This window comes from Oncorhynchus gorbuscha, linkage group LG13, assembly GCF_021184085.1.
Source record: "Oncorhynchus gorbuscha isolate QuinsamMale2020 ecotype Even-year linkage group LG13, OgorEven_v1.0, whole genome shotgun sequence".
Classification (NCBI taxonomy): Eukaryota; Metazoa; Chordata; class Actinopteri; order Salmoniformes; family Salmonidae; genus Oncorhynchus; species Oncorhynchus gorbuscha.
In genome coordinates, this window is record NC_060185.1 from 76,369,473 (window position 1) to 76,381,481 (window position 12,009).

Consider the following 12,009-nt stretch of genomic DNA (forward strand, 5'->3'; position numbering starts at 1 on the left):
GGGAGTTTGTTCCACCATTGGGGAGCCAGAGCAGCGAACAGTTTTGACTGGGCTGAGCGGGAACTGTACTTCCTCAGTGGTAGGGAGGCGAGCAGGCCAGAGGTGGATGAACGCAGTGCCCTTATTTGGGTGTAGGGCCTGATCAGAGCCTGGAGGTACTGAGGTGCCGTTCCCCTCACAGCTCCGTAGGCAAGCACCATGATCTTGTAGCGGATGCGAGCTTCAACTGGAAGCCAGTGGAGAGAGCGGAGGAGCGGGGTGACGTGAGAGAACTTGGGAAGGTTGAACACTAGACGGGCTGCGGCGTTCTGGATGAGTTGTAGGGGTTTAATGGCACAGGCAGGGAGCCCAGCCAACAGCGAGTTGCAGTAATCCAGACGGGAGATGACAAGTGCCTGGATTAGGACCTGCGCCGCTTCCTGTGTGAGGCAGGGTCGTACTCTGCGGATGTTGTAGAGCATGAACCTACAGGAACGGGCCACCGCCTTGATGTTAGTTGAGAACGACAGGGTGTTGTCCAGGATCACGCCAAGGTTCTTAGCGCTCTGGGAGGAGGACACAATGGAGTTGTCAACCGTGATGGCGAGATCATGGAACGGGCAGTCCTTCCCCGGGAGGAAGAGCAGCTCCGTCTTGCCGAAGTTCAACTTGAGGTGGTGATCCGTCATCCACACTGATATGTCTGCCAGACATGCAGAGATGCAATTCGCCACCTGGTCATCAGAAGTGGGAAAGGAGAAGATTAATTGTGTGTCGTCTGCATAGCAATGATAGGAGAGACCATGTGAGGTTATGACAGAGCCAAGTGACTTGGTGTATAGCGAGAATAGGAGAGGGCCTAGAACAGAGCCCTGGGGGACACCAGTGGTGAGAGCGCGTGGTGAGGAGACAGATTCTCGCCACGCCACCTGGTAGGAGTGACCTGTCAGGTAGGACGCAATCCAAGCGTGGGCCGCGCCGGAGATGCCCAACTCGGAGAGGGTGGAGAGGAGGATCTGATGGTTCACAGTATCGAAGGCAGCCGATAGGTCTAGAAGGATGAGAGCAGAGGAGAGAGAGTTAGCTTTAGCGGTGCGGAGCGCCTCCGTGATACAGAGAAGAGCAGTCTCAGTTGAATGACTAGTCTTGAAACCTGACTGATTTGGATCAAGAAGGTCATTCTGAGAGAGATAGCGGGAGAGCTGACCAAGGACGGCACGTTCAAGAGTTTTGGAGAGAAAAGAAAGAAGGGATACTGGTCTGTAGTTGTTGACATCGGAGGGATCGAGTGTAGGTTTTTTCAGAAGGGGTGCAACTCTCGCTCTCTTGAAGACGGAAGGGACGTAGCCAGCGGTCAGGGATAAGTTGATGAGCGAGGTGAGGTAAGGGAGAAGGTCTCCGGAAATGGTCTGGAGAAGAGAGGAGGGTATAAAATAAAGAAAAACCCTTGAATGAGTAGGTGTGTCCAAACTTTTGACTGGTACTGTATAGTGTATGATCCCTTATTGATGTCACTTGTTAAATCCTCTTCAATCAGTGTAGATGAAACAGAGGAGACGGGTTAAATTATTTTTTAGCCTTGAGGCAATTGAGACATTTATGTGTGCCATTCAGAGGGTGAATGGGCATGATAAAAGATGTAAGTGCCTTTAAACGGGGTATGGTAGTAGGAGCTAGGCGCACCGGTTTGAGTGTGTCATGAACTGCAATGCTGCTGGGTTTTTGACACTCCAGTGTATATCAGTTTCTAGTGTATATCAAGAACGTTCCACCACCCAAAGGACATCCAGGCAACGGCAGGCCAGTACTCGAAAACGGGTCATTGATGAAAGAGGACAAAGGAGGCTGACGCATTGTGCAGAGCAACAAATGGGCTACAGTTAGTCAACTGACAGTCCAGTACAACATTAGCGCCCAAAATATGCATAACTCGTCATACCTTGACACGAATGGGGTATGGCAGCCGACGACCTTACAGAGTTCCACTTATTTCAGCAAAAATAAACTGCGGCTGCATTGGGCTAAGGAATGGAAACACTGGAGAATTGGGAAAACATTGACTGGACTGATGAATCCCGGTTCCTGCTGTTTCACGCTGGTGGGTGACTCGTGTATGGAGAAAAACACGTGTTCATGCATCCATCGTGGTGGTGGTGTGGGGTTTGTTTTCATGACACACGTTGAGCCCAGTGATAAAATTGGAGCAACGTTTAAATGCCACAGCATATTTGCCAATAAGGTACATTTGTTCATGTGGAACTAGATTTTTCAGCAGGATGATGCCCCATGCTACAAGGCTAGGATTGTCCAGGAATGGTTCTACAAACATGGCAGTGAATTCAGCTTACCGCAGTGGCCTGCCCATTTGCCAGATCTCAATACTATTTGAGTATCTGTGGGAGTAGAAAGAGTAGTAGAATTCCACTACTAGCCAACTTGACACAACTGTGGGAATCATTGGAGATAACAATGGCCAGCATCTCTGTGGAAAGCTTCTGACATATTTTAGAGTCCATAGTCCGGCTAAATGAGTATATTCTGAGGGCTAAAGTGGGTGCAACTTAATATTAGGAATGTGTTCCTAATGTTTTGTACATTCTGTACAACGTTTACTACTGTAAATTTACACTGAGGTAATAGTGGTTCTGAGGTCTCACTAGGTTGGAACATGGAGCCTACAATTCCAGGTTTGTGGGTTTGATTTCCCCAGGTTTCCCATGTTGAATATGTAAAGTTTAGCACTGTGGTATGTCAGAATCCCTTGATGATTTTCTGCTGGTGTTCCAACTATATAGAAATGTACAGGAACATATTCCATATTCATTTTGAGGTCGGGTTTGTTCCTGCTGTAGAATGTGTTGTTCTAGCTGGCTTCAGAATGATGTGTTGATCTAGCTGGCTTCAGAATAATGTGTGGGCGTGCGCGGGCGTTAGTGAGTGTTTGTGTGTGAGTGTGTGGCCGTGAGTTAGTGAGTGTTTGTGTGTGGGCGCGTGAGTGTGCATGAGTGTGTCTCATCTCAGAGTACTTGAACCTGATCAACGTCAAGTCTCACAATGCAGATTCGTATCGGTGAATGAGTGTCAAAACACAGGCTGGACACAAAGAGATGTCAAATTCAGACATTTGAGTACGTCGATATATGCCATCGACGGCGCTCACCCCCCAAAAATGTAAAATTATGGCATAGCACTGGGCTGGAACTCACGAGGCTCAAAGCCAGAGAGCTGCCTTGACCACTGTAGTACTTGGAACCAGAGGCTGCCTCAACCATTGCACCAGTCAGAGCCAGAGACCTGCCTAAACCACTGCACCGCCAGAGAGCCAGAGCGCTGCTTAGACGTCGCACCGCTCGGAGCCAGAGAGCTGCCCAGACCGTTGCACTGCTCGGAGCCAGAGAGCTGCCTAGACCATCGCACCGCTCGGAGCCAGAAAGCTGCCTAGACCGCCGCACCGCTCGGAGCCAGAGAGCTGCCTAGACCGCCGCACCGCTCGGAGCCAGAAAGCTGCCTAGACCGTCACACCGCTCGGAGCCAGAGAGCTGCCTAGACCGTCACACTGCTCGGAGCCAGAGAGCTGCCCAGACCGTTGCACTGCTCGGAGCCAGAAAGCTGCCTAGACCGCCGCACCGCTCGGAGCCAGAAAGCTGCCTAGACCGCCGCACCGCTCGGAGCCAGAGCGCTGCTTAGACCGTCACACCGCTCGGAGCCAGAGAGCTGCCTAGACCGTCGCACCGCTCGGAGCCAGAGCGCTGCTTAGACCGCCGCACCGCTCGGAGCCAGAGCGTTGCTTAGATCGCTTTGCCACTCAGAATCAGAGCGCAGCCTAGACTACTCTGCCACGGCAGTTCACCATTCTCTAGCAAGCAGGGAGGGTACTTGATGATACTTCATGTAAACAGCGCATTGCTTTTAATTGTTTTGTTTTAAGCCTTCACCAAGCCTTAGCCCTAACCTTAAGCACTCAAAACAAATACCTAAACTTAACCCTTTCAGTTTGTTTAACCTTGTAACCACACGGAATTAACCCTGGAACCACGTGATATGAATTGGTAAAATATTGACTTTCATCCAATTACGTCAAATTCCAAAGTGAAACTATGAGGTCAGGTCAGAACATGTCCTCTAAGTGCTCGCCTTGTGCTACGCCATCTAAATACCACAAACATAGATGCACACAGGCAAACATAGACATACACTCACACACATACGCATGCACGCAGACACAGTTCTACATGCCACAGTTCAAGACGTTTGCATTACCTGAGTATTTCGATAAATGACATGCATTGAACCGTGAGTAAAGTTATTCATTGTTGATTTTGACTACAACACCACATACACCACAACCTCATGAGAGTCTAATCACTTTGGCTGTGTTACCTGGCAGACTTAATTGTAAGGCAGTATTTCTCAATATATTGCAGGTACGTTGAACACTGCCCTAAACAGATGTGATGTTATTCAGCTTGTATTCCCTATTCAGTGATATTATGACAGCATTGTGGAAGATTTCCACTGATTTAGCTTGTAAGAAGAGTATAATCATCCTAGATGAACTGGTGAATTTTGAGCACTGATGTACCGTAAATGAATCATATGAGTTTTAGCTTATTAATTACCAAGTGTGTATCTTCAACTCCCTAAGTCAGCGTTGATTATCATCTATGTTCACAGCTGTTAAAATTTGAATCAAGTCAATCTGATTATCGATTCACCGCCACCCTCTCCCCTTCATCTCCTTCTTCTTATTTCAGGACTCAGCTGTTCTTAGGTTACCCCATGGGCCTCTGAGTGATGAATGCTCATTACAGTAGAAAAATGCATGCTAATCAATCAGTGGCTGCTTAGTGCAACTGTAATTTAAAGCAAATTTAGATTGCAGTAGAGTAGCTCAAGAGTATTTAGTATTTATTAGGATCCCCATTAGCTGCTGCCAAGAGAGATGATAACTCACACAGGTCTTAAATTACTGTTCTGATTTCAACCTAAAATGGCTGCCACGAAGGCCCTTGTCCACACTGCAGCCTATTCAGCAAATTATTCATTTGCCAGTTTCCATAGTGATTCTCCTTTACAAGCAGCAGACCTAAGTCTAGTTCCTAAGGCTATTACAACTCTGAGATAGTAACCTCAAAGCATCCTTGTTCTTCCTGTGTACACCATGGACATGCCTAGACATCTACACAAACACCATCTCACAATAGACATGCCTAGACATCAACGCAAACATCCATCCTACTCCGGACATGCCTAGACCTCTACGCAAACAGCCATCTCACGCCGGACGTGCCTAGACCTCTACGCAAACAGCCATCTCACGCCGGACATGCCTAGATCTCTACGCAAACAGCCATCTCACGCCGGACATGCCTAGACCTCTACGCAAACAGCCATCTCACGCCGGACATGCCTAGATATCTACGCAAACAGCCATCTCACGCCGGACGTGCCTAGATATCTACGCAAACAGCCATCTAACGCCACATGTGCCTAGACATCTGCGCAAGCATCCACCTTCAGTAAATTTGCCTTCTTTCTTGACAAACACAGACAAGACATGATGAAATGCTAAAGTCAATCAGTGGCGTACCTCCTATCTGTTTCTTTTTTTCATTACCTTGTATTTCCTACATTCAGTAGTTCAATTACTGGGACCTCCTTTGAGTGGCATTTCAATTTTTCTGCAGTAAAAGCAACAGGGAACCAGATAGACTATTCAATCTGACATAAACCTCAGAAAAAGGAAGTTGGATAAAGTAGCTGCTCTTAAAGTGAACTCTGCAAGGTTCAGGTTATTGCTGTCCTAGTCAGTGTCACTTTGATTAAGACATCCCTAATACATGTCAAGGTCACATCCAGCCAAGGACCAAGCAAGCAATGTGGTTCCAAGTTCAACCAAAGTGGCAATACCAAACAAATCACTATTACACTGACACGGTGGTGCCTGTGTCAAGGCGGCTCGCACCTTTCCCTTTTTGACCTAACACCTCCATCTCAAGGTGATCATACAGTGCCTTCAGAAAGTATTCTGACCGCTTGACTTTTTCCAAATTATTATGTTACAGCCTTATTCTAAAATTGATTAAAAAATATATTAAAAATCCTCAACAATCTACACACAATACCTCATAATGACAAAGTGAAAACAGGTTTTTATTTTAAAATGAAAAACAAATACCTTATTTACATAAGTATTCAGACCGTTTGATATGAGACTTGAAATTGAGCTCATGTGCATCCTGTTTCCATTAATCATCCTTGATTTTTCTACAGCTTTGATTTTTACCTGTGGTAAATTCAATTGATTGGACATGATTTGGATACGCACACACCTGTCTATATAAGGTCCACTGTTGACAGTGCATGTCGGAGCAATAACCAAGCCATGAGGTTAAAGGAATTGTTCGTAGAGCTCCAAGACAGGATTGTGTCGCGGCACAGATCTGGGGAAGGGTACCAAAGAACACAGTGGCCTCAATCATTCTTAAATGGAAGAGGTTTGTAACCACCAACACTCTTCCTAGAGCTGGCCATCTGTCCAAACTGAGCAATCGGTGGAGAAGGTCCTTGGTTAGGGAGATGACCAAGAACCCGATGGTCACTCTCTCAGAGCTCCAGAATTCTTCTGTGGAGAAGGAAGAACCTTGATACCAAGATTGAACTCTTTGGCCTGAATGCCAAGCGTCACATCTGGAGGAAACCTGGCACCATCCCTACGGTGAAGTATGGTGGTGACAGCATCATGCTGTGGGGATTTTTTTCAGCGGCAGGGACTGAGAGACTAGTCCGGATCGAAGGCAAAGATGAATGGCGCAAAGTACAGAGAGATCCTTGATGAAAACCTGCTCCTGAGCGCTCAAGACCTCAGACTGGGGTGAAGGTTCACCTTCCAACAGGACAAATACCCTAAACACACAGCCAAGACAATGCAGGAGTGGCTTCGAGTCAAATCTCTGAATGTCCTTGAGTGGCCTAGCCAAAGCCCGGACTTGAACCCGATCGAACATCTCCGGAGAGACCTGAAAATAGCTTTGCCGCAACGCTCCCCATCCTAACTCCAAGAACTTGAGAGGATCTACAGAGATGAATGTCAGAAACTCCACAAGTACTGTGCCAAGCATGTAGTGTCATACCCAAGAAGACTTGAGGCTGTAATCTTTGTCAAATGTGCTTCAACAAAGTACTGAGTAAACAGGACTGAATACTTATGTAATTGTGATATTTCAGTTTTTCTAAAAACCTGTTTTTTTTGTGTCATTATGGGGTATTGTGTGTAGATTGATGGGGGGGTGTAAACTATTTTATTACATTTTACAATAAGGCTGTAACCTAACAAAATGTGGGAAAAGTTAATGGGTCTGAATTACATTTACATTTACATTTAAGTCATTTAGCAGACGCAATGCTTTCCGAAGGCGCTGTACATGAAAAGTTACATAGTGCTGGAATAAAGAACGGTGCTGGTACACATTTTTGGTGTTCATATTTGATGGGTGGACATTGTGATTTCCCCAAGGCTATGACCTCTGACTTGTGTGTGTCACAAATTTGTATTTTTATTGGCAGAGTATGATGAATTAAGGGCGTCTTGCTTCAGGGTCACCGTGTTGGAGCCCTTATAGCTGTAATCAGCAGTAGAGACTATAGCAAAGCGATCCCCGTCCCGGTTTTGGAAAACATCTATGGGATTGGGCTGGAGGAATGTAACCATGCTCAATTTCATAGACAGAGCTATGGATGCAAAGACTGACCATGATATCAAAATGATGGTTTTAACCATGTTTTTATGCTATATATGGTTTGTTTTGTTTACAAAAATTGGAGTAAAACAAGCTTATGGGTTCTGATGGGGTACGATAGTTGAACTTGGATCATGAGGTGACGTTACTACATAAGTTATTTTCTTCAAGAATCAATGGGTCCATATCATTAATTTACAAGTCCAAAAATGGATATAGCAGCTGTAGATGACCTCTTTTACTTAAAATAGTATATCCCCAGTCACCACATAGTATATGTGAGGGAAAGTAGTGTCCAGTCCATGGCACTTCCAAATGTGTAAAAGCTGCCCCCATATTGAATGTATCAGATGCACGTTACTACCAGTACTTAATTTTGTGTTCACCAAGACATTAGTTTTACTTTTGATACTGTCGTGTCTTTGGCTATGCCGGATTAATTGCTATGACATGCTATTCTATAAAATACTTTCTCCGTAAATAATATCACCTGATTGAGCTAATCAGGTAAATGTAATTAACTAGAGAGTCGGGCACCACAAAATAATATTTATAGAGCTGTTATCTTCAGAATAAACTCTTGAAAATGTAGCAATATTTTACATCAATAGCAGTCAACATTAATCGTCATCTCAAATTCTGAAAGTTGTAAATTGGTTATCTGCAATAATCCTGGCTAACAAATTGAATCAGCAATACAAAATTGGGTTTTAATTATTTATTTACTAAATACCTAACTAATCAAACAGAATAACATATGCAAAGAATTAATTATACCTGGATAATTCTTTACGTCATAGGAAACGTCCCTAGCGGGCGGAACAGATATGACAGCTTGTTACACAAAGGAAAAGGGGCGGGGTTTGAGTGAAAGAGCGGGAGACTGGGGGAACAAAGGGAAGAAGCTGTGCTATCGTAAATACAGTATCTTATGCATTCTAAATTACCGCCCATTTGGAAAAGGAAAATGCAATAAATATTTACTCTGAGTTGCACTTCAGTAGGTTGGTGGTAGGTGGAAGGCCGTGTTGCCAAATTGAGTCCTCTGTCCTTTGACGAATGTCTCTGGTGGCCACTTGGATAAGTTGTAGTAACGTCGTTGTGTGGTAGATGGGATACTCTGTCTGTTCCTTCCTAACCTGCGTTTGCATCTGCGGTCGCTAACTCAACGGCTAGGAGGTATCACTTCTGTCGTGAATAAGAGTTCAAAGTTCATACCATTCGCAACCAAAGCTCATGCTGATGATGTTGGCTTCGTTCTGTAGTTTTTTCTGAACCATTATGACATGGGATCGTCATCTCATGTCCGTGGAACATATAGTTATGTTGTAGTCGAGCTTATATAGGAAGGAAGAGAAGGGTGTGTTTGAAAAGATGTATAGCCTTTGTCCCTTCACAGAGGCGGGCCACTGATTGAGCTAAAATCACATTTCATCCCATCACGAATAATTTCATATTCAAACATTTAAATTGAACAACAATTCCATGTGAATCTGATAACTCTGATGTATAGACTTTCCACTGTGGAGTTTGTCATCTTATCATTGATGAGAATGTTTCAGATGACAACCGAACTGACATCATATTCATTAAGTACCACTGCATATGTTCAATTGTTCGGATTACCAGAATATAGTTCATTTCCCCCCACATTCTGATGTCCCCAGAATCTCTATGTTAACCAACAAGGGGTTTTGCAAATGTAACCTTAGTAGGGTAGAGAGAGGAAAAAGGGGGGAAGAGGTATTTATGACAGTCATAAACCAACCCCCAGGCCAACTTCATGACAATACTCATGCTGGATAGAACAGAGGTGTTGTAATCTACATTTTTAAATTAGGAGATGAAACAACCACCACAATCTAGGGTCCTATTTAAGGAACTGAAATGTATTCTTACTTTGGGGGAGATTAACGTTTGAATTCTTCACATGCTCAACAAAACCAACGCTTACAGTGTTGTAACTTTAATGTATTACAGAGTTAATGTTTAAGTTAATTAATTGAGCTGTATCTAAAGACATTTCTTTACAGTTATTTACATATGTAATTGTATTGGTTAGTATTGAATTACGCTTTTTGCGACAGGAATGAGAGAGAGAACGCGCCAGTTATGTGCAGGTGCAAAGTGATTAAGCTGACCTTTCCGCTAGCATCTTACCTGCATTGCTCTGTAGAATCTAAAGTTGTTAAATGTAACGTGAACAAGTATTATTACTAAAAGAAGCTTTCATATCAAACCCGACGTCCCCGAGTCATTACTTTGAAGAGAGTTAATCTAAAATACAGTGCGATTCAAAGAAAATCTCTCCTACACATTAGGCCGAGTTCAAACATGCTTTCTCCCTGTGCGGAAATAATGTTATTTTAAAGTTAGTTGAATGTTTTTTAAAAATTTTTGAACTTGGCCCAGCCATCAGTTCATTGAACCTGTACTTCTTACAGCAATACAGCACTTCCCCCTCTTTCCTTTGTCTGCAGGAATCTGTCTCGCTGGTGGTTGATTGATTGAGCTTATTTATTTGTTTCTCTGGAGTGGAGGTACAGAGCTATGGATGAGGGGAAGAGGAGGGCACCCGAGGTTTGGTTTCTTGCTGACGGGGCTCATTTCTGTCCTAAGTGCTGTGGCATCCCCTCTCTAAAAACGTTGCCAACTACCTCAGTGGGAGGGCAAAAATAACACTGATGGTTTCATGACTCAGCAATATGACTGGATTGATTATTGAAGAAACCCGCCACTGGTTGGAATGATGTAACCTACTACAGGTGAAGGGCTGCCCTCTGCCTCATTGACAAGTCCCACTTCTTTTGATATGTTTTTCAAAGAATGTTTGTTTGTCTCATCTTTTGTGGATTCAGCTAAAGCTAAACCATTGTTTCGTTAAAATATGTAATGAACTGTACATTTCCCAAAATTAGGATAACTGAATAATTTAATTATTAATAGTAGGCATTATCAATGTACAAAATGGTTGTTATTTCGAGACTAACGAAAGGCTAGTACATGAAATATGTTTGGCTGTGCAGTATACAAAATAGATGTTGTCCATTTTAAATACTGCTCAGGAGAAGACTAATGGTATGCCATGGGTTGTATCACCTGTACCTATACTGACTTCTCAAGATCTAATTGTTCCCTCTCTCCCTGATCGCCTCTCTGCCGTTCTGTCCTATTCCCTGTTTTTTGCTTTCCTTCTCCCTTGCTCTCTCTCTTTTTCTTTCTCAAGTCAAATATAATTGTATTTGTCACATGCGCCGAATACAACGGGTACACCTTACTGTGAAATGCTTACTTACAAGAGAAGGGAGGGAGGACGACATTGAGGTAATTAATATCTACAGCCTAGAGAGAGCTGTCTGCGTTTCCAGTCATCTCTCTATTTCTCACTCTCTCTAGGCTGTATATATTCATTTTCTCTCTGTCCTTCTCCTTCCTGCCTTCTCTCTGCCCTCTCCATTCTGAGTGGAGCCTGGCTGCAGCAATTAGCTGGCTGCCCGATGAGGAAAGTAAGGGCCATAATAGTCCCATTAGGAGACAGTGGAGAGGGAATAAAAAACCTGGGCCATGCCAGGCTAGGGCATTCATCTCTCCTAGCACATGATCAATGAATTAAATGGAAGTTGAAGGGCGCCAAATGGACGGTGTGTCATCTTCGCTTCTCTGTTGGGGAAATCCAGAGCAGGACGGAAAGTGGGCCCTGTGTAGTGTACAGTAACTGAATGAGTTCATGATTTTGTTATTGTTTTGTGTAATTGGTGTTTAGCAGTACAACTGGTTACATTACTTTAATACAATATATCAGTTGATGTGTATATCACATTTGTTTTATTTGAAGACTATTATTTCATTCTAAGTCATCTCATCTCTATAAAGCTGCTGCCTATGCTGTCTGACAAAATCACTATTTTAGAAGTTCTTCAAAGTAAATAAGGGAATACGTTTATGACTGCTGAATACCACCACATTGAACAGTTCAGGTTGGATCTGATTTATCTTTAGTTAAACTGCTCATTGAGCTCACAGAAAAACAAAAACAAAATGGAATTCAAATAATTAAACTGACATCGTCATTAGTTGTTTAAAAACCACAGAAATGTCAGTTAATCGCTCAGCACTACTATAGGGTAATGAAAGTTCACATTAGAGTATACAGCCTATGTCTCTCACTCTGTCTTTTTAATTTATCTTTGGTTTGCTAATAACCTCCGGCATCTTGTGGCCTTCAGCTATCTTCTGACCCATCCCTCTTCCTTTTCTTTCTGACAGAGGGCAATCTGTATTGTTTTATTCA

The 12,009-nt window shown here is 43.7% G+C and overlaps 1 protein-coding gene across 1 annotated transcript in view; it reads left to right on the forward strand.

The window, feature by feature from the left end:
- Positions 1-12,009, forward strand: part of LOC123993530 (GPI ethanolamine phosphate transferase 2-like) — a 127,124-nt gene that overhangs the window by 45,595 nt on the left and 69,520 nt on the right. The gene's annotated exons all lie outside the window — the stretch shown is intronic.